The sequence below is a fragment of the Sapajus apella genome, unplaced genomic scaffold (genome assembly GCF_009761245.1).
Source record: "Sapajus apella isolate SASKATOON/1434 unplaced genomic scaffold, GSC_monkey_1.0 scaffold66, whole genome shotgun sequence".
Taxonomy (NCBI): domain Eukaryota; kingdom Metazoa; phylum Chordata; class Mammalia; order Primates; family Cebidae; genus Sapajus; species Sapajus apella.
This window is the reverse complement of record NW_022437006.1, coordinates 6,473,077-6,497,312: the sequence shown is the minus strand read 5'-3', so window position 1 is coordinate 6,497,312 and position 24,236 is coordinate 6,473,077. Positions and strand designations below refer to the sequence as shown.

At 37.8% G+C, this 24,236-nt stretch overlaps 1 protein-coding gene across 29 annotated transcripts in view; it reads right to left on the bottom strand.

Moving 5' to 3' along the window:
* PPHLN1 (periphilin 1) overlaps positions 1-24,236 on the bottom strand; it is a 135,861-nt gene that overhangs the window by 9,826 nt on the left and 101,799 nt on the right. The gene's annotated exons all lie outside the window — the stretch shown is intronic.

The following is a 24,236-nucleotide window of genomic DNA, read 5'->3' as shown; positions in this document are numbered from 1 at the left end:
AAAATGACTAGGCATGGTGGCTCATGCCTGTAGTCCCAGATACTCAGGAGACTGAAGCAGAAGAATCACTTGAACATGGGAGGTGGAGGCTGCAGTGAGCCGAGATCATGCCACTGCACTCCAGTCTGGGCGTGAGAGTGAGATTTTGTCTCTAAACAAGCAAAATGCCTTACTGGAAAGCTACAGTAATCAAGACTGTATGCCACTGGCAGAAGAACAGAGAGAAAGATCAAGGACAGGACAGTCCAGATACAGACCCATACCAATATAGTACACTGATCTTTAAAAACAGAGCAGAAGCGGCCGGGCGCGGTGGCTCAAGCCTGTAATCCCAGCACTTTGGGAGGCCGAGGCGGGTGGATCACGAGGTCAAGAGATCGAGACCATCCTGGTCAACATGGTGAAACCCCGTCTCTACTAAAAATACAAAAAATTAGCTGGGCATGGTGGCGCGTGCCTGTAATCCCAGCGACTCAGGAGGCTGGGGCAGGAGAATTGCCTGAACCCGGGAGGCGGAGGTTGCGGTGAGCCGAGATCGCGCCATTGCACTCCAGCCTGGGTAACAAGAGCGAAACTCCGTCTCAAAAAAAAAACAAAAAAAAAAAAACCAGAGCAGAAGTAATTCAATGGAGAAAAGACAGTCTTCAACTTAACAGTTAAGTTCAAGACTTCACTGAACTTCAAGTTGAGCAGTGCTTGAACTGGATATCTATATGCAAAATAAATAATCTAGACACAGATCTTATACCTTTCAAAAAGATGTTAACTCAAAATGGATCCTAGGCCTAAATATAAATGCCAAGCTATAATATTTATAGAAGATAGCAGAGGAGAAATCTAGATGATCTTGAGTTTGGTGATGACTTTTAAATATAATGTGATACTGTGCTGGCCTGGAGCCAGAACCTGAGCAACGCTATTTTTATAAAATGCAAAACTGTTTTTAAATAAGTTGCAATGGCTGCCCCATTCTCCTCACAATAACTACTGTTCTTGGCCTCTGTAAATAGAACTGCTAGTTTGTTCTGCAAAACTATGTAAAGCTGCTTACCTTTTCTTATCAGTAACTGCTAAAATCTGTGACTTCTATCACCACCCAGACAATGTGTAAACAAATGTGTATCTTGACTTCTGTAAACCACTGAAGTAACAAACAGAATGACAAAAGTCCCCTAGACCTTGGAATGTCCGGAGACCCCCGACCTTGTCTCTGCCCAGGAGGTGAATCACAGAATCCCCTAGCCCTTGGAATGTCCGAAACCTTTTCATCCCCATCCCCGCTCTTCACCCCCACTCCCAAAGTGGTTTTTCGGGTATAAAAAGTCTTGGCACCCTCCTTTTGAGGCCACAGGTTGGAGAGACGTGAGTCCTCTGTGGTCGCCGGCATAATAAATGACCCTGCAATCTGGCATACTTTTGTCTTGGTGCTAACTTTCTACGCTCGATCCAATACAACAATAACATCAAAACAATTCGAGAAAAAAAACCTAATAAATTGGATTTCATTAAAATTTAAAAATCTGTGCTTTGTAAAAGACACTGCTAAGGGCATGAAAAAACAGGCTACAGACTAGGAGAAAATATTTGTAAAACACATATGGGATAAAAAACTGGTATCCAAAATAAGAAAGAACTTATAACACAAAACTAAGAAACAACCCAATTATAAAAAAGGCAAAAAATCTGAATGAGCACCTTACCAAAGCAGACATTCACATGGCAAATGAACATAGGAAAAATGTTCAACATCATTTATTATTAGGAAACTAAAAATTAAAACAATCATGAGTAGTGAGATACCACTACAGACCTATTAGAACACTTAAAATCCAAAACACTGACAATACCAATTTCTGTCAAAAACGTAGAGCCAACAACTCTCCTTCGTTGCTGGTGGGAATGCAAAATGGTACAATCACTTTGGTAGACAGTCCAGCAATTTCTTACAAAGCAAAATACAGTCTTACCATACAATCCAGCAATCCCACTGCTAGGTATTTAGCCAAATAAGTTGAAAACTTATGTCCACACAAAAACCTGCATACAAATCTTTACATCAAAATTATTCATAACTGCCCAAAACTGGAAGCATCCAAGATGTTCTTTACTGAATAGATCGACAAACTGCAGTATACTCATACAATGGAATATTTTTCTTAAAAAGAAATGAGCTATCAAGCCACAAAACCACATGAAGGAATCCTAAGTGAAAGAAGCCAGTCTGAAAATAAATGGCTTATACACTATGATTCCAACTACACGACATTCTGGTTTAAAAAAAACACACACACGTAGACACTAAAAAGATCAACAGTTGCTGGGGGAAGGGGAAGGCACAAACAGGTGGAACACAGGACATTTTTTAGAAAGAGGAAATTACGCTGTATGGTACTATATGGCATGATACTGAATAATACATTATGCGTTTGTCAAAATTCACAGAACTGTAGGAGACAAAGAGTGAATCCTAATGTAAACTATGGACTTTAGTTAATATTAATATATCAATATTGGTTCATCAATTATAAGTATACCACTGTAATATAAAATGTTGATAATAGGGGAAACTGTGTAGGGAGAAGGTGTATGTAAGAACTCTCAATGCTGTTGTAGGTTTTCTAAAACAGCTCCAAAAAATAAAATCTATTAAATTTTTTTTTTCAAAAATAATCATATAAAAGTGAAAAAAAGAAAAAGGATTTCTTAAAACTTCTGTGCCTCGGTTTCAATACCTACATCTGACTGTGCTGTTTAAGAATTAAGTAAGATAATATGGAACACTCAGAATAGTGCCTGCCACATAGGATGCATTTAATCTAAGTCCGCTATAGTGATGATAATGGTAAGAGGAGAAACTACTCTTCTGACTTTGCCTATAGAAAGCAGTCGTAGAAAATGGTGTTAGAGCTAGTAAGTTCTCTCTAGGAAAATAAAGAAAAGGAAAAGGAAATGGTGTTTGGGGGAAATGCTATTGGCTTAGCACAGCTAGGGTATAGAGTGTTCACCCTGAAAGGAGATCATGAAGAGCTCTTTCAGGGAGCTGAGATATCAACCAATAAATTAAGAGGGAAAGAGCTACAAGTAGAAATTGGATCCTCTGGATGTATCAAGAAGAGAAAAATGATTACTAATCGATGCGTTGGGTTCCTGCTACTGAGAACCAGGACGATAAATGTGACAAGATGTGTGAAAGAAAGATGACATTAGAGGCTTTTCAAGTACAGTAGTCCCCACTTTATCTGAGGTTTCAGTTACCTGCTGTAAACTGCATTCCAAAAATATTAAATGAAAAACTCCAGAAACAAACAATTCTTAAGTTTTAAACTGCATGCTGTTCTGAGTAGAGTGAAGAGATCTTGTGCCATCCTGCTTTGTCTTGTCCAGGACATAAATCCTCCCTTTATCCCAAAATCAATCTTCATAGACTACCCACCTGTTAGTCACTTAGAAGCCCTCAGTTATCGGATTGGTAAAACATAGCATATGCAGGGTTCAGTACTCTCTGAGTTTCAGGTATCCACGGAGGATCTTGAAACGTATCCCACAATGATAAGGGAGGATACTGTAATTAAGAAGCAGATCTATGATAATGTGAAGAGTGATAGGTGGAAGGTTTTTTACTTTTATATATTTCAAGGAGGAAGGTACTGGGAGTAGAGATAAGTAGTAGGTAGTCATGTGAGCCACTCATGAGACAGCCAGAAGTAGCCATCAATAGGAAGTTAAGTAAATGAGTCTGAACTTCTGAAGAAATAAACGGAAGTACGGGAAGGATCAATTTTATAATCTTTAGCACTAATGCCAGTTGAGGCCAGGGGAGTTTCTTGAAAGAGAGCGTAAGTCTTTTTCTAGCACCAAAAAACTGATACTCTGTAACTGTTGAATGAATAGCTAAAGTGTACTTTAAGAGAATGTAAGAGCTGAAGAGAGCCAAGTACAGACGTCTAAAACCATCGATACCATCCACAGAAAAGACAACAGAAAACTTAAGAATCAGGAGACAGTGAAGGCACAGATTCCAAAGAAAGAGTGTATAAAGTTAAGGAGACAGTCAATCAAATTCCAGAGAAAGATTAAAGAAGCTGACAACCAAACCATATTGACTGGCTTTGGAAATTAGGATGTAAATCACAAGAGCAGTTTGTTGGGTGGTGGAGACTGGAGAGCTGTGCTGTTCAATACAGTAGCCACTAGCTGTATGTGACTATATTTTTAATTGGTGAAAGAGAATTAATTAAGTTTCTCAGTCATACTAGCTCTATTTCAAATGCTACCATATTGGGTATATAAAACATTTTCATCACTGCAGACAATTATTTAGCAGAGTTGTCATGGAGGACTGAGGAGTAAAAAGAAGGGAAAGTTGTCATGGTAAGTGGTGATCTAGTAAATTAAACATACATTTGCAACTATTTTACCATTAAAGTAGAAAATAAATCTTACAAGTTTTAAAGGAGCATTGTGAAATGTAATTAGCATCTGTGAAGATGTTCTACAACTTTTTAATGAAAGGTATATAAAAATAAGTTAGAAAAAGAAACTCCATTTGGGGCTTAATATACAAGGAAACATTCATAATGTCTAATGCGTTGATGAAGTCAGGAAAAAAGAGATAGCACATTGATGTTAAATACTGGAGATAAATTTAAACCCTTTAATTTTGGTCTATAGTAATGCAAATGGCATCAGAACTATTGTAATCTATGTTGCTGCTTGTGCTGTATTAATAGAAAAAGATATCTTTGAGTCCCTCTCCTCAAAGCTACAGCCCCAATAGCTCTTAAAAACACAGCTCCTAAAAAGAACAATGGTGGTTACTAAGAAATGCGTTATGAACACATGGAATAGAGCTACAGGCCTACATTCAATATGAGAGTGAAATTATTACAACCACATGAGGAAGCAACTGCAAAATAAATTATAAATTAGGTGCATAATAAAAAGCCTCAGCAATCAATGTTTATAGAATTATCATACACAAATCTAGACCAATTTATAAATATACAGAATTCAACCTAAGATCAATCCTTAATTATGACTTTCTATCCCTTTCAGCTTATTAGTTTTCAATCATAGACAAAAAGAAATAACTCCAAATATAAAAAATAATAATTTCTTGCTTATACCCATTACTGGAGATAGGAAAAAAAGAAAAAGAAAAATAATTCCAAATACACAATTGTTGCAGAATCGTTAACTAATGCCAAAACCAGACTCCACAAAATTTAAATGTAAGACCTAAGTAGGGTTGGATGTGGTGGCTCACACCTGTAATCCTAGCACTTTAGGAGGTCAGGGGTTCAAGATCAGCCTGGCCAATGTGGTAAAAGCCAGTCACTACTAAAAACACAAAAATTAGCCAGGCAGTGTGCCATGCACCTGTAGTCCCAGCTACTGAGGTGGGTGAGGCAGGAGAATCGCCTGAACCTGGGTTCCAGTGAGCTGAGATCATGCCACTGCACTCCAGCCCGGGTGATAGAGCCAGACTCCGTGTCAAAAAACAAAACAAAACCAAAAACAGTAGTTTATTTCCTTTCCTAGTGTACCCTCACTCATAATACTCAATACTTCACTTCTGGCATTCCCACACATCAATTCTCCGGTAGACACCAACCGACGTTAAAATCCCATAGGTTAAGGACTCAGTCCCACAAGACTGACCCCCCAATACAGAAGCCAATTCACAGATCCCAGGCCTCCAAAACTTCTGACCAGGCAACTATAAATTGACAGTTCTTACGAGCCCCTCCTTGGGTTCAATCATTTGCTAGAGCAGCTCACAGAAAGCGCTTTACTGACAAATACCATTTATCTGTTTTTATGTCCAACTTTTATGATCATCCCATCCCCTATGTATTAAGCCCAGTAACCATTAGCTATTCTTCCTGATGTTCTCCCTCTCCCATTCACTACCCACCAGCAGGCCCCACTGTGTATTATTCCCCGACACGTGTCATGTACTCTCATCATTCAGATCCCACTTACAAGTAAGAACACAAAGTATTTGGTTTTCTGTCCTGTGTTGGTTTGCAAAGGAAAATGGCCTCCAGCTCCACAAATACCATTTATTATAAAAGGATACAACTCAGGAACAGCTAGAAAGAAGACATGTGTAGGGTAAGGTAGGGGAGAACGGGTATGGAGCCTTTCTGCCCACTCTGGGTATGCCACCTTTGCAGCAGCTCTACCTGTTCAGCAACCCAGAAGCTCTCTGAACTCTGCACTTTTGGTAGTGGTATGTTTTTTTAAAATAAATTTTATTGTGTATATTTGAGGTTTACAACATGTTATGAAATACATATAGATAATAACATCTCTACATCTCACACAGTTGGTCCTTGAACAATACAGGTTTGGATTAAGCAGGTCCACTTATATATGGATTTTCTTCCACCTCTGCCACCCCTAAGATGGCAAAACCAACTTCTTTCCTCAGGTTATTCAATGTGAAGATGAGGCAGGTGAAGACCTCTATGATAATCCACTTCTACTTAATGAATAGTAAATATATTTTCTCTTCCTTATAATTTTCTTAATGATATTTTCTTTTCTCTAGTTTAAGAACACAGTGTATAATTTTTTTTTTTTTTTTTTTTTTGCCGTTCCAACATGGTGGAGCTGATGGTGGAAGTTCGCGGCCCCAATGGAGCTTTCTACAAGGGATTTATCAAAGATGTTCATGAAGACTCCCTTACAGTTGTTTTTGAAAATAATTGGCAACCAGAATGCCAGGTTCCATTTAATGAAGTTAGATTACCACCACCTGATATAAAAAAAAGAAATTAGTAAAAGAGATGAAGTAGAAGTATATTCAAGAGCAAATAACCAAGAGCCATGTGGATGGTGATTGGCTAAAGTTTGGATGATGAAAGGAGAATTTTGTCATTGAATATACTGCTTATGATGCTACTTACAAGGAAATAGTGACATGTGAATGACTTTGGCCTATCAATCAAAATAAAACTGTCAAAAAAAAAAAAAAGCCTTCTTTAAATGCACAGTCAATGTTCCTGAAGATTTGAGAGAGGTGTGTGCTAATGAAAATGTGCATAAAGATATTAAGAAAGCAGGAGCATGCAGAATTTTTTAGCATCTAGAAACAACACAGCTAATGATACGGTCTGCCAGTGAAGCAACTGTGAAGAAAGTAAACATCCTAAGTGACATGCATTTGCAAAGTATCTATATGAAGCTGATGCCTGTCTCCAGAAACGAAGAGGCAACTAAGCATTTAGAATGCACCAAACAACTTGCAGCAGCTTTTCATGAGGAATTTGTTGTGAGAGATTTAATGGGCCTGGCAATAGGAACACATGGTAATAACATTCAGCAAGCTAGGAAGGTTCCTGGAGTTATCTCCATTGAGCTAGATGAAGACTCTGGAACATTCAGAATGTATGGAGACAGTACTGATGCTGTAAAAAAGGCTAGAGATTTCGGCTGGGCGCGGTGGCTCAAGCCTGTAATCCCAGCACTTTGGGAGGTCGAGGCGGGTGGATCACGAGATCAAGACCATCCTGGTCAACATGGTGAAACCCCGTCTCTACTAAAAATACAAAAAATTAGCTGGGCATGGTGGCGCGTGCCTGTAGTCCCAGCTACTCAGGAGGCTGAGGCAGGAGAACTGCCTGAAACCAGGAGGCGGAGGTTGCGGTGAGCCGAGATCGAACCATTGCACTCCAGCCTGGGTAACAAGAGTGAAACTCCGTCTCAAAAAAAAAAGGCTAGAGATTTCTTGGAATTTGTTAAGGATTTTATTCAGGATCCTAGGAATCTCACTGGAAAAGTAATTGGAAAAAATGGCAAAGTTCTTCAAGAAACAGTGGACAAATCTGGTGTGGTTTGGGTGAGAATTGAAAAGGACAATGAAAATAAAATACCCAGAGAAGACGGCATAGTGCTTCTGGTGATGACATTTCTAAGCTATAGTGTACTCCAGGAGAAGATTAATACCTTAAAAAAAGAAAACACTCAAGAAGTAGCAGTCCTGAATGGTGTTTCATAAACTGAAGAAGCTCCTACAGTTCCTTTACATTACATTTACAGTAGTGCTTGTACAAGCTTGCCAAAGATAGAATATGGATCGCCCATCTAAATATCCCACTTTCAGTTCCTCCATTTAGAATTCAAAAGGGGGAGGGGTCCTGAAGAAATCCTATCTTAAACATACTTTGACATCTACCATGTTATAAAATATATCATCAGATGTGTAACATGAAAAAACAGTTGCTGGCTACAGGAAATGTTACTTTGTTTTCAAAGTAGGGCAGAGATGGGGGATGGTGAGTGGGGTGGGATCCCTAAGGCGACACTCTTGATGAAAGCATTAGTTGCTTTTGTTACATTTTTAATATGCAACCACTTCATCACCTGAGGAAAACTAGAATGAAATGCAGTCTATAATATTTTGCACTGAATTGTAATTTCTTCATTAGTTTAGTCTGGAAATGGTCTGTTTTAATGTGTTTTTAAAATGCTGTATGTAGAGAAAATCAGCAGACCACTGGAATACATTTGTTAAACTTTTATCTGCAGGGACACTGGGTGATATTTGGCAGTGACAGTTCTGCCTTGAGGCTTTGTTTAGTTTATTAAGTGTACAATATTTGAAAATCAAACATAGCTTTCGCTAAAACACTAAGCTGAATTAGTCATGTCCATTCAGACATAACCTGAACTACTGAAAAGATCAATTTCCAGGGCTTTTATACATGTTAATAGAGTATCTTTTTTTTTTTTTTTTATATAGAAAATTAAATAAAAAATGCCATCTGTTTTTCATTTAAAAAAAAAAAAAAAAAGAAAAAAAAAAGAATATAGTGTATTGGCCAGGCACAGTGGCTTATGCCTGTAATCCCAGCACTTTGTGAGGCCAAGATAGTGGATCATCTGAGGTCAGGAGTTTTAGACCAGCCTGGGCAACATGGTGAAACCCCATCTCTACTAAAAACACAAAAATTAGCTGGGCGTGGTGGTGGGCACCTGTAATCCCAGCCACTCAGAAGGCTGAGGCAGAAGAATTGGCTGAACCAGGCAGGCAGAGGTTGCAGTGAGCTGAGATCACACCACTGCACTCCAGTCTGGGTACTCTGTCTCAAAAAAAAGAATACAGTATATATAATACATATAACACACAAAGTATGTGTTAATTGACTATTGGTAGGGCTTTCTTTAACAGCAGGTGATCCGTAGTTAAGTTCTGAGGCAGTCAAAAATTATACTTAAATTTTTAACTGTTGAGGGCAAGGTGGGGACAGCATCACAAATCCCTGAGTTGTTCAAGTGTCAACTGTAGGAGAGGTGGGGGGGGCAGGAGATATGGGCAGAGCAGCTAAAATCGAAGACCCATCTCAAGAGGGCAGGAGGGGAGAGCAGCTAAAATCGAAGATCCATCACAAAAACACAATTGATTAGATAATTGGCCTTTGGTGAACAGCTCAACCTTCAGTCCTTCTCCACCCCTTCAGAGGTCAAGGGGGTAGGCTGAAAGTTCCAACTCTAAACACCTGGGCAACCAGCCCCTAAACAAAGCCTGTCCAGGAGCTCCCCCAGCTATCAGTTACCTCATTCACATACAAAAAGTCTCTTACCACTTTAAGATTCCAAAGTTTCTAGAAGCTGTGTGCCAAGAAATAGGGTCAGAGGCCAAATACATACTTCTTATTATATCCAGAAATGGAAAGATAAGTGAAAACAAATAGAGTAAAAGCTTAATTATAGAATCTAGGTGATGGGTATATATGAGTGTGCACCAGAAAATTCCTTCAGCTTTTTTTCAAGTTTGAAAATTTTCCAAATAAAATGAAGATGGATCTGTTCTGCTTTGACCCTGGAGAATGAGCTTTGCATATTCTCAATACAGGTTAGATATTAATGTATCCACAAATGCTGACATGAATGTGAATGACAGATGTGCCTGCCACACAACTAGAGCTCACCGTCTACATTAAGGCAAAGAAATTGGTCAGAATACAACATGCTCTGTTCAAGGACTTTACATTCTAGTAAAAAGACCAACAGATTAAAAATAGCCAAAAACACAAGGCAGAATACGGTAAATGTCGTAAGATAAATACAAGGTGTTGTAATTTTTTTCAAATAAAAGATCATGGGGTTGAGGGAAGCACTGAGACACTGTGAACTATTCTATGCACCTTGGAAACAAAAAAGCATGGTGTGTTTAAAGAGCAATAAATTTTTGGAATATAGGGGTTTGGGAAAAGATACTAGCCTGGAACCAAAATGGAACTAGACATGAGCAATAAGGCAAAGACCAAATTCTTAGACTTAAAATAACTTAAGATAGAAACACCGTAGACATTTTTTCTCTCATTCAACAAAGAATAAACAAACAACTAAAGACTGTTGATTAGGAAAAAAAAAATCAATGTAGTCATTGTTCAATATCCCCTTCAAATCTAATTTAGTAATCCAAGAAAAGTAATTTTGTGTTCAATGTCAATTACTGGCTTGGGAAAAGAACTTCTAAGATGCAAAACATATAAAAAGGCTAAATCTAAAGAAAAATATTCATAACGAACACAAGATGAAAGGCAATTAAATACATAATAAACTAGGCTTTAAAATTCTACCTGCAGAGAAAATAGGTACAAATATTTTGCAATATAAAACTTCATTTGGTTTTTTATATTCTCGTGTCTAAGAATAAAAAAAAAAAATTCTTTAATAAAAGCAAGGAGGGATAGGCTTAATTGGATATTTCCCAAGTCACATCCAAAACATCCATCATAATGAAACAATCACAGTTTAAGATGGCAATTCAGCTCCCTAAAAGAAGTTATCTGTCACTTAGAAAGTTTCTTAAAAAAATAAAAGAGGTTAAAAGGCAAAATTCTTTAGTTTTTAATTAAATGGTTAAAACTTCCATTGGTTATTGGGGAACAAGTGATGTTTGGTTACCTGAGTAAATTCTATGGTGGTGATCTGTGAGATTTTGCTGTACCCACCACCTGAGCAGTATGCACTGCACCAAGTTTATGGTCTTTTATCCCTCACCCCCTTCCCACCCTTTCCCCAGAGTCCCCAAAGTTCACTGTGTCTTTCTTATGCCTTTGCATCCCCCATAGCTTGGCTCCTACATATGAATGAGAACAAACGACCTTTGGTTTTCCATTCCTGAGTTACTTCACTTAGAATAATAGTCTCCAATCTCATCTAGGTCGCTGTGAATGCCATTAATTCAGTCTTTTTTATTGCTGAGTAGTATTCTTTCACACACACACGCACAAACACCCCAGTTTCTTTATCCACTCATTGACTGATGGATATTTGGGTAGGTCCCACATTTTTGCAATTGCAAATTGTGTTGCTATAAACATACATGTGCAAGTATCTTTTACATATGACTTCTTTTCCTCTGAGTAGATACCGAGTAGTAGGATTGCTGGATCAAATGGTAGTTCCACTTTTCGTTCTTCAAGGAATCACCACACTGTTTTCCATAGTGGTTATACTAGTCTACATTCCCACCAGCCATGCAGAAGTGTTCCCTATTCACTGCATCCCTGCCAAGATCTACTATTTTCTGATTTTTTGATTATGGCCATTCTTGCAGGAGTAAGGTGGTATTGCACTGTAATTTTGATTTGCACTTCTCTGATTATTAGTGTTGTCGTTTTTTTTTTTTTGAGACAGAGTGGACCAGGCCAGAGTGCAATAACACAATCTCCGCTCACTGCAACCTCCACCTCCCAGGTTCAAGCAATTCTCCTGCCTCAGCCTCCCAAGTAGCTAGGGTTACAGGCACTCATCACCACAACCAGCTAATTTTTTTATATTCTTGTAGAGATGGGGTTTCACCATGTTGACCAGGCTGGTCTCGACTTCCTGACCTCAGGTGATCCACCCACCTCGCTGTCCCAAAGTGTTGGGATTTCAGATGTGAGCCACCACACCAGGCCAATGTTGAGCATTTTTTCACGTTTGTTGGCCATTTACACTTTTGAGAACTGTCTATTCATATCCTTAGCCCACTTTTTGACGTGATTTTTTTTTCTTGCTGATTTGTTTGAGTTCGTTTTAGATTCTGGATATTAGTCCTTTGGCAGATGTATAGATTGTGAAGATTTTCTCCCACTCTGTGGCCTGTCAGTTTACTCTGCTGTTCTTTTGCCCTGCAAAAGCTCTTTAAGTCTCAGCTATGTATCTTTGTTTTTATCGTGTTTGCTTTTCTTGGTCATGAAATCCTAGCCTACGCCAATGTCTAGAAGGATTTTTCCAAAGTTGTCTTCTAGAATTGTTACAGTTTCAGGTCTTAAATGTAAGTCCTTAATCCATCTTGAGTTGATATTTGTATAAGGCAAGAAATGAGGAGGATCCAGTTTCATTCTCCTACATGTGGCTTGCCAATTATCCCAGCACCACTTGTTGAACAGGGTTTCCTTTCCCCACTTTATATTTTTGCTTGCTTTGTCGAAAATCAGTTGGCTGTAAGTATTAAGGTTCATTTTGGGGGTCTCTATTCTGTTCCATTCATCTATGTGCCTATTTTTATGCCAGTACGATGATGGTTTTGGTGACTATGATCTTACAGTATAGTTTGAAATCACATAATGTGATGCCTCCAGATTTGTTCTTTTTGTTTAAAAAGGCAAAATTCCAGGCCGGGTGTGGTGGCTCACACCTGTAATCCAAGCACTCTGGAGGCCAAGGCAGGTGGATTACCTGAGGTCAGGAGTTCAAGACCAACCTGACCAACATGGTGAAACCCCGTCTTAAAAAAATAAATTAAAAAAAAAAAAAAGGCAAAATTCTAATGTAAACATTTAATTGGACTGGGCGCGGTGGCTCAAGCCTGTAATCCCAGCACTTTGGGAGGCTGAGGCGGGTGGATCACGAGGTCAAGAGATCGAGACCACCCTGGTCAACATGGTGAAACCCCGTCTCTACTAAAAATACAAAAACATTAGCTGGGCATGGTGGTGCGTGCCTGTAATCCCGGCTGCTCAGGAGGCTGAGGCAGGAGAATTGCCTGAACCCAGGAGGCGGAGGTTGCGGTGAGCCGAGATCGCGCCATTGCACTCCAGCCTGGGTAACATGAGTGAAACTGTGTCTCAAAAAAACATTTAATTGATTTTTATATACGTCTATTTCTTACAAAAGACATATTTGAGAATTATCCAAAGAAAATTTATTTTAAACACAATAACTTCAAATAAATTTTTAGAATTTCAAGAAAAGTAAAAAAAAAAAAAAAAAGGCCAGGCGTGGTGGCTCAGGCCTGTAATCCAAGCACTTTGGAGGCCAAGGCGGGTGGATTACCTGAGGTCAGGAGTTCAAGACCAACCTGACCAACATGGTGAAACCCCGTCTTTAAAAAAAAAAAAATTAATTAAATAGAATTTCACAGAAGGTCTTCATGAAATGATTTAATATTATCTGTCAGAAAAGTGCAACGTCCTGACTGTACAAAAGGTCACATTTTAGATCTAAGGCTAAAAGAAAGTAATTAACTGGCAATAGCCTGTTGCTGAAGTGAAAAAAAGTCTTACATTGGTTTGAGAAATCTGCAAGGCCCAAGATCCACCCAGTTACTCTCCAACAGGAGAGAAATTTGTCAGCAGGAGTGATTAAGCAGGAAGCAGCTTAGCTATTTCAAGACCCACCCCCTCCATTTCCTTCCCAGTTCATCTACCACAAAAGAGGTTGGAGACAATTCAATATATAGGTCACCTTATCTTCTGAAGATATGGAAGCTATGTCTTCAGAAGTTTTAACCGTTACTGGGCCCAGTAAGTTGAGTTCTCAACTCAGGGAAGCCTCACCACACAAGAAGAATTTTAGGAGAATGGGAAGGAATCCTAGCAAGGGTCTCCATGTCTAAGGATGGCTGTGGGTTACAATTCTTACATTTTCCTATAGATCTTTGTATTATTTTATGTACCAGGAATCCTCAAAAGCACTCTGGAGTTACTGGCCTTATTTTATTAAAATTGTGAAGCAGAGAGATTAAAGGAGTTAATTGTAAGAAATACAATGAACATTCACAGCCTAGTTTTCAAATTTACTCCTTATTATACCGCTGTTACAACTCAAGATAATTATTTAAATCCAAAATAGAAATGAAGCCATGACTCAACTAAAACCTTAGCAAAGATAAATTAACCTGCTTGGTTTTGAAGAGTGGTATAAAGAAACTGGCTTGGAGGGGCTGAAAGAGGCAGGTCATCTGATTATGATTCCTAACTACCATGAGACAATACATGAGGGGGTGGGTGGGTGCGTGTGTGCGCGCGCCGCACCTGTATTTCATGTCTAATACTGTAAGTTACTCAAGTTACATGAGATGTGTGTGTCTGTGATTCATTTCTAATACAGTACTTTAAGTATTCAAGTTATTCCCCTTGTGAAATTTGATATTTGTATTATTTTTCCATATAGCTTCAGGAATGCCACTAAGATAAATAGAAATAAATAGGTCAGGTTAGCCATCTGCCCTATGCTGAGAAAAGCATTATTGTTCTGTAAGCTACTTATGCTATAGTTGGTTAAAGAGCAATTTATAGCTGAAGTGGGACATTTTCTTTTTTTTTTTTAATTGCATTTTAGGTTTTGGAAAGTGGGACATTTTCAACGTATCCTGCAAGGGGAGGCAAGTTCTCCCTTAGTTTCTTTTGACAGATGATTCAGTAAAAATATTCCCTCTAATATCCCACTTCTTTCATTATTAAAATTCTATATCACGTATACACACACAGGATCTAGAAGGACACATCAAACGGTAAACTGCTTATAATTATGGATGACTTTGTTTTTTGCTTCCTATGTTTTTCAGTTACCTATGATGCACATATTAACTTTTAAAAAATAAAAGTCATTTTAAAAACCTGAGGAGGCTAGGTGCAGTGGCTCACGCCTGTAATCCCAGCACTTTGGGAGGCCGAGGAGGGCAGATCACAGGTCAGGAGTTTGAGACCAGCCTGGCCAACATGGTGAAACCCTGCCTCTACTAAAAAAAAAAAAAAATACAAAACTTACCCAGGCATGGTGGCATGCGCCAGTAATCCCAGCTACTCGGGAAGTTGAGGCAGGTGAATTGCTTGAACCTGGGAGGTGGAAGTTGCAGTGAGTCAAGATTGTGTCACTGAACTCCAGCCTGGCCGACAGAGACTCCAACTCAAAAAAATAAAATAAAATAAAAAATAAAAACCTGAGGAAAATATTCTGTATTGGAAAGCTGCTTTTAGTAGAAGCTATTTTTCCTACTATAAAAGTTCTCCATGTCGTACACTGAAAATTGTGTAGTATCAGTACACGTTATTATGGTTTTTTTTTTTCTGTTTTCTGTGACATTAAACAGTTTAAATATTTTGTATGTTTAGAAAAACGTTCATTTTTTCATAGTATCAAGATATTGCGACTTTTTAGCTCAAGAAAAATAAGTCTTTGCTTATGTAGTATTTCTGGGAGACTTTCAAAGTGTACGCTATAATCTCTTGTGGTTAAAGAGAGTGGCGGAAGCTAGGAGGTAACAGGATCAGAAAGTTCTAGTGCGGGTCAGGATTACCTACAGCTCTGGCAAATAGGTAGTTTCTGTTTAGCTGCTCCCTTCCTAACCTCCTAAGATAGGCCCCTGAAGCTGTATTTACATTGTAGGCCAACTGAAAAACACATATTTAGAGAAGATAGGATTTAAGAGTTTTAGTGATAAAGATGAATCCTAGAGTACACTAGCTTATAAAAAAATTGGGCTTATGATGTTGACATTACCAAGGAATACATAGGAAACAGGGATGGCAGAAAGGTGGGGGAAGGAGGCAAGGGAAGAAAGAGGCAAATTAAGGAGGAAAATAAGTTGCCTCATGCTCTTCTAGTTCCAGGTTCTAAAGATGGTTTTTCTGTACTGTTACATGAGAAACCCCTGCAAATCTTCGGTACTTTGCCTTTACTTGCTGAAGGTAGTTTAAGTGGGTTTTATAACGTTTTTAAACTTTCTCCAGATACCTAGCATGATAGCCTGCTTCATGGAATAGCTGTTACCTGGCCTTCTGGGAGCAGTGCAGCCCTGTGCAAATTATACTTGCACTGCAACCTATCTGCCTATCAGCACTGCTTTAATACTGGCAGAAGCACCAACATAATGTTATAAATTTATTTTCTTTTCAATGTAATTGCAAAACCAAGTGCTTCACAAGCCTCTATTCAACATAGTTAAAGATAAGCTATAATTTTCCAACAAAGTTAAAGATAAGCTGTAATTTTCCATGGTAGGCCGGGTACAGTGGCTTATGCCTGTAATCCCAGCATTTGGGAGGCCAAGGTGGGCAGATCACCTGAGGTCAGGAGTTTGAGACCAGCCTGGCCAATATGGTGAAACCCTATCTCTACTAAAAACACAAAAACTAGCTGGGCATGATGGCTCATGCCAGTAGTCCCAGCTACTCAGGAGGCTGAGGCATGACAATCGCTTGAATCAGGAGGTGGAGTTTGCAGTGAGCTGAGATCACACCTCTGCACTCCAGCCTGGGCAACAGAGTGAGACTCAGTCTCAAAAAAAAAAAAAATTTTCATGGTAAAAGCTAAACAATTACTAATCCTTAAAGTTTTATTGAAAATATAGCGATTGCTACTCCTACTGGAAAAAAAACTAAAGTATCTGCTTTCAGCTCATCATATACATATATAGGATAACAGAATATTGTCAGTCTACTTAATCATACTCCTCCCAGAGAGGGACTTTTCAATTTCGTGATATACATTAACACTCTGAATACTTCCAAGATGTGTTTTTTCCAGAAAAAAAGGAATTATTCATTATTAATATAAATAGCACAGCTTCATTTTAAAAATAGAAACTTCTGTATCTGGTAGATTAAAAGTAGGCTAAAATTAATATTTAAAATAATTCATTATTTTACTTGTATCTCTGAAGGCATTATGTATAGTGTGGAAAATCCATGAATACTATTATTTATAAATGGAAGTCCATATATTCAAAATCTGTGTATCTTCTAGTCTATATTTTTATAGCAAAATTCATAGAGTAACGGTATGTGAATTAAAATTAATCTTGACTTGTCCAGTTGGCAATACAAACTGCTACTGACTTCTCAAATGATTAGAGTTCCTTCCAAGAATCAGAGAAATACTTAGAATAGTGTGCACAAAAATGAACAGACTAATATTAGAATCATGCTGTCATTATTATATCAACTAGTCATATTGCTACTTCCACTTTAAGCTCAAGGTAAATACCAGGTGTCAGTCACTAAGCACAGTGCTATTAAATTTTAGTAAATGAAAATATCAATCTTGTGTTCGAGAAGTCTTTTTGAAAATAGAATTCACCTACAGCCAAGGATTTGAGGTAGGAATCTAGTCGAATTAAATTAGTCTATTGTTTGCAGATAATTTGGGTTAAGCCAGTATTAAGGTATACAAGTCAGTATTTCTATTTATTAGAAATTACAAGGGTAAAAATGGCAGTATTATAATTAAGAAATTCTAAATCCTTAAAAATCAAATGAACCTTGCCAGACATATTTTCAGTGCATGGCATGTTTATTAAAATTGATTTTTTAAACATGAACTATTAGTTTACAACATTGTTAACTTTTTTGGTTAGTAAAATGACTAAAACTGGAATGACCAGTCAATTTTAGGAAAGAATAACAGGGAAAACCAGAAATAAAAATCTTTGTTTTAGCAGCACGGAACATTTGATTGGTTCAGATAAGAGTCAGAAGGCTGACCAACTTAGTATAAGAGCCAAAAGAAACAGTGGGCTGTCATTTCCCCTTTAACCTTACTTCGTGCAAGATTAACATGTGCTCATGTAGATACAACATAGACAGAAATTTTTAATATAAACACATCCTGGAAAAAGGCATTAAACCATTCTTCTCCTCATACACATTTTCAGTGTCCTATCACAATAAAAAGCATAAACATCAAAATGTGACTTTGCTTTCTCAGAGTTCAGTGTTATTTGTGTTGTAGTATTTGAAAGTCCAGAAATTATTTATGGTTTGGCTTCTTTGCTGAAAAACACTAAATCATTTGTAAACATTAACTGCTAAATTACTGAAGTATTTTTAAAAGGACTGATTACATGCCTTTAGAGATATCATTAGTGACAAAATCTGTGTTGTGCATTCTTATTTTCTGGTTTCACTATTTCTACACTTGTAACGCTAGCACGGACCTAGCCAATACAGCACTGTTTCATCACAGCATAGTAGCTTTCTTTCTAGCTGTTTTGCTTCTAGCCTATTTTTATTCTAAACTTTTCTACTCACAGGTATCATCTTCCTTAAAAAAATAAAAAGAAAACAAAATAACAAAAGTCCTACAACAAAACTCCAACCTTCCCAGTATACTTCTGCTCTGCCTTCCCAAGATCTGATCCACTTAAATTCAACAAAATCTTAGCTACTAAAATTTTCTCATCACCCATTAAAGTATTATCTACCAAACATTTTAAAGCATTTTACCTTCTCTCATATGCCATCTGCGTTCCCCTGTTTACGTCTCTATTTTCTTCAAAATTTTGTTTAAGATATTTTTCATGGCTTGGCACAATGGCTCATGCCTATAATCCCAGAATTTTGGAAGGCCGAGGCAGGTGGATCCCTTACGGTTAGGAGTTCAAGAGCAGCCTGAACAACATTGTGAAACCCCATCTCTACTAAAAGTACAAAAATCAGCCAGGCGTGATGGTGCATGTCTGTAATCTAACTACTTGGGAGACTGAGACAGGAGAATTCGCTTGAGCCTGGGAAGTGGGAGACTGTAGTGAGCCGAGATTGGGCCACTGCACTCCAGCCTGGGCGACAAAGCGAAACTCTGTCTCTAAATAAATACATAAATAAAAGACAGTTTTCATAAAGTTTTTCTAAATCAATTTTTCTAGGTTACTCTAAATATTTAAGAAATGTATGTATCTTTCTGTCCTGCCTACCTCCTCCATTATCTTGAGGACAGATCCACTTCTGCTTCCTTTGTAACTACCTCAGAGCCTCCCCGTGTAAGGCTGAGAAAAAGCTGATTTATAACTATCTCTGATTTATCTAAAACTCTAAAATCAAATATTATGGCCGTGGTTCATATTTTAATTAAACATTTTGATCATCCTAACCAAATGATCCATATGCAAAGTAACTGATATTAGTGAATAAATCTGTTCAAAGGGGGGTGATCAAAAATTATTCCTTTAAGATTATAATTAAAACCATAATAGATTTAGAACACCAAGAAAGGTGAATTATAACAAACAAGTGCTGAAATCAACCAGGGAAGAAAGTTTACATTACAAAGTCATTTCAAAATAGTAAAAAGCTTAAAACACAGTATCCTGAAAGGCAATACAATATTATCACTTTTAAATGTAAATACTTTGTTGTAAATACTTGTTTTTGACAAATAAAACTTCTCAGTATTATCAATTATTCATATATTAAAAAATACACACAGAATCTTGCTAATTAATAGTTGGCTTAGCAAATGTTTTTTATGCAAATTGTGTAAGGTGATCATCAACCAAATGCACAAACCACGTATACTCTAGTTAAAATACCTAATTCCTCTATTAGATTTAATCTAAAATTGTTTTCCCTATGAGAGAATTTCCACACTGTGGGAAGAAAATAAAATTCAATTAGAGGCTGGGTGATTACAGGATCACATCTGCAATCCCACCACTTTGTAAGGCCAACATAAGAGGATCACTTGAGGTCAGGAGTTTGAAACCAGAGTGGCCAACACGACAAAACCCTGTCTCTACTAAAAAAAAGAAAAGAAGAAAAAAAAATTAGCTAGGTGTGGTGGCACATGCTTGTAATCTCAGCTACTTAGGAGTCTGAGGCAGGAGAATTAATTGAACCTGGGAGGCTGAGGTTGCAATGAGCTGAGATAGCACCACTGTACTCCCCAGCCTGGGTGACACAGCAAGACTCCATCTCAAAAAAATAAGATAAATCACTTAGAAATACCTTGCTTCAGCCGGGCGCGGTGGCTCACACCTGTAATCCCAGCACTTTGGGAGGCCAAGGCAAGCAGATCACAAGGTCAAGAGATTGAGACCATCCTGGCCAACATGGTGAAACCCAGTCTCTACTAAAAAAAACATTCGCTGGGCATGGTGGCACTCGCCTGAAGTCCCAGCCACTTGGGAGGCTGAGGCAGGGGCACTGCTTGAATTCAGGAGGCGGAGGTTGCAGTGAGCCGAGCTCACGCTACTGCACTCCAGCCTGGCGCCTGGCAACAGACTGAGACTCTGTCTCAACAACAACAACAAAAAAAGCATATTACTAAGATGAAGCAGTAATTTAAAGGTAAGCATAGCATATGTAAAAAAGAAAGGAAAAACTTTCAGTCCATTGTGTAGGTGTGATAAGAAATCTCTAAAATTTTTCCTCAAACACTGAATCCTCTCCAGTGATTCAAGCCAGTATTTATCCCATACAGCTCAATTATGTAGCAGCTGCATTCTATACTCTATTTCTTGATGGCAAAGAAGTCATGTTAATTAAATTAGAACAAACTAAATATGACTTTAAAAGTCAAATTTTGACTATGATATCCTATATTTCTCTTAGAAGCAGCAGAAGCAGCAACAATCATTCTCCTCACATACTGAACATACATTGAACTATCCATATAGAAATCAGGTTAAATGGCTTTCTTTGCCTTCAAGTCACCGTGTACATATATAATTACACAATGAAGGTTTCAAATTCAAATACTTTGTACAGTAAGAATCAACTTGTTATAATCTTGGGAAATTAGCTGCTCATATCCACAAATATGCCACATGGAAAGGAAAAAATGTAAAAAAATGACCACAGGTATAATTTCTTTCTACTTAGGCCAAAAATGACCAACACAGGTAACTTCTTATTTATACTCAACAACACAAATATAAATACAATTCAATCTTCAAAATTGAAACCAAAAACACCTTACTCTTCAATTTTCATGGATGCAACGACTATATAGAAAAGTATGCCCATAAGCATTTAGGTGGAGTGCAGTGGCTCACACCTGTAATCCTAGCACTATGGGAGGCTGAGGCAGATGAATCACCTGAGGTCAGGAATTCGAGAACTGCCTGGCAAACATGGTGAAACCCTGTCTCTACTAAAAATACAAAAAGTAGCCAGGTATGGTGGTGGGCACCTGTAATCCCAGCTACTCAGGAGGCTGAGGCAGAAGAATCACTTGAACCCAGGAGACGGAGGTTGTGGTGAGCTGAGATTGTGCCACTTAACTTCAGCCTGGGCGACAGAATGAGACTCTGTCTCCAAAAAAAAAAAAGAAAAGAAAATATGCTCATAAGCATTTAAAATGCCATTCTCTCTTACTTTAAAACACACATATGAAAGAATTGAAACTATTAGTGAGCTGGAAGGGAATTGCGGCAGAGGGATGAAGATTTTATTATGGTCATGGAGCCCTAAGTTTGGGGTGCTAGGGAACTCTAAGCCCCAATTTGTTTTTATTTTAAATTTTATTTTTAATTGACAAATAATGATTGTATATGCTGATGGCATACAGTTTCCTTATTTGTAACAGGGGGATTATAAAAATATCTTTCCTTTTGTGAGGATTAAATGAGAGAGTGTACATAAAGCACTTAATACTTAGAACCCATTGATTAATTCAACAAACACTTGAGGAGTTACTAAGTGAAGGCTCAGTACAAGTGGTGAAAAAAACATGTAGTTCCTATCCTCAGGAAACTCTGTTTTTAGCTGGAAATATATTTTTTAAATGTAAAAAACAAAAAAAAATGCATACCTATGGTAAGTTATTATAAAGGAAATAAAATAGGTTTATGATGACGAACTACTTAGCTTGATCAGGGAGATAAAGAAAAATTTTAGGGAAAGGGTAACATTTGGCAGAGGCCAGAGAGTGAATGCTTGGTAGAAGTCAGAGTGAAGAAAGGCTCGCAAGAAGGGGAAAATGCAGGACCAGCAGAGAGGAGGCCAGTATGACTGCAGAACTGTGAGCCACGAGGGTAACATGAAAGTAATTTGGAGGGTGAGGTAGTATACAGAGCCGCAGGTCTCTACAGCCACGGTGAAGACTTTGGATTTTTATTCTAAGTATAATAAGAAACCACTGGAGGGTTTCAAATAGGGAAGCCACTGCATTTAACATGTTTAGATGTCAGGAAAAAAAATTATTGCAATACCCCATTTGGCTGGGGAGACTGAGTTTCAAAATACTCTGCAGCATTCATCTTTGTTTTAAGATAGTATTGTTCATTCCTTTTAGGTGGAAAATTTTAAATATGTTCACCATTTCCTGCCTTGAGAAAAAAAATTAAAAAAGAAAGCTAAAAAAACCCTAGGGCTTTTCTTTTTCCTTTTTGAAGCATTATGATCAACAGTTCAGCTGAGTTATGGTTATAAATTTAATTTTTATCACTTGTATTCTTAATTTTGAATTGTCCCAATAATCTAGCTGCTCACAGAACTGGTCAAACTTCTTGGCAAATAAACAACTGAGTTAAAAACTAAAACAGCCTAAGTCTGTGTTGTGAATTTTTTTTCTATAAAATCATCATCTTCACCACCTTATCGGGGGCAACTTTTATTCAATAACATTTGAAGTGTTCTTACTTGGTCAGTTATGAATAACAATCTGGTTTGCCTTTCTACCGTTACTTAAAGGATGCTGTGAACTGTTGGAAAAAATCCTAAACTGCAATTATTTGACCCACCATGCAACTCCTTAATCTCTCATGTTGATTCCATATCAACATGTAACATATGGAGTATTCTAAGCCCTTTGCACACCCAATTCAGGAACTCCAACTGCTGATAGGACTCCCCTCCTCCCTATCCCATTTCCCCCTACTCTTAGCAACATTGCTTCTCTCCCAAACTTATTTCCTCTCCACCTCAAAAATGCTGCCCTTTATTTTCCTTTTCTCCTATCTCAGAAGAGTGTTTCTCTGAATTTTCAAGAGTATTTCCTTTATCTGTGCTACTGACAGCCCCTCTTGCTTCATCAGTTATTCCATCTGTTTTTTTCTCTCAGTCTCTCATATTAACATACTTCTTTCACATGTGCTCAAAAGTAAACAGACGAGCAGACACACAAATCGGTAGCTGGTACTTACTTTTGCCACACACTCTCATGCACTTATTCTTCTGCATTTCAGACTCTACCAATTTAACTCAGGCTCTCATTATCCCTCACCGAAAAAGTAGCCAAACATTTCTGTATAGCCAAACGAATCTTCCAACAAACATCTTGATCATAATACTTATGTATTTAAAATTTATCCACAAGCCCATCAATAGAATTCAAACACTTTTTTTGCTAGCTTTCAAATGTTTCAACAATCTGGCTCTGATCCACCTATCCTCATAAAATGATACTGGGTTGTTATCTATTATCTTTATTCTACCAATAAATTTCAGTAAAATACAGTCTATACAGTCACATCCTTTCCACACTACCTTAATTTCTCAGTCATTATTTGAAGACAGTGCCTTTTAATTTGTAGGGTCTGTACTAACTCTGAGTGGTTAGTGCCAGAATTGAGTTGCAGTAGACTAGTTAACGTTGAAACAGAATACTTTCTTCCTGATTTGTACCCTTTATGATAAAACTGCAATCATAAGTATAACACTATCCTGAATTCTGTGAGTTGTTCTAGCATATTCTTGAACCTCATAAGGTCATGGAAAATCCTCGATTTGTAGCCAGTTGACAGAAATGCAGGCGACACATGGATACTCAAAGTGATGCTGAAGTCTGAGGTAAGGGCAGAACTATTGGACACTGTGCTCTTTAATTGTGGGGTATGCACTGACTCCAGGTGGTTAGTGCCAGAATTGAATTGCACTGCACCTGTTGGGGTTAAGTACTTCCTTCCAATTTCTACTAAGACAAAGTTTCTGCAATCATTATTCAAGGCTATTAAAGCTCCTTCTAAGTTACCACAGTAAATACAATGTTGTACTCTGTGAAGTCAACGCAATAAATGCTGTGACTGGGGAGTAGAATGGGAGAAATGAAGGGTACAGGGAGATTTTTAAAATACACATGTAAGACGACTTTACCCCCACTAAACTACTTACAATTGTTGATTATTCCCTACGGTTACCTATTTTGCTACTTATGTGCATGTCATTCACCCTTATGTAAAATATTTTACCTCCTATCTCTATCTATGAGAATCCTACCTCATAGATAGAGAATTTTAAGAATGATTAAATGTCACTTCCACAGTGAAGCCTTCTTTAGTTCTAACTGAAACT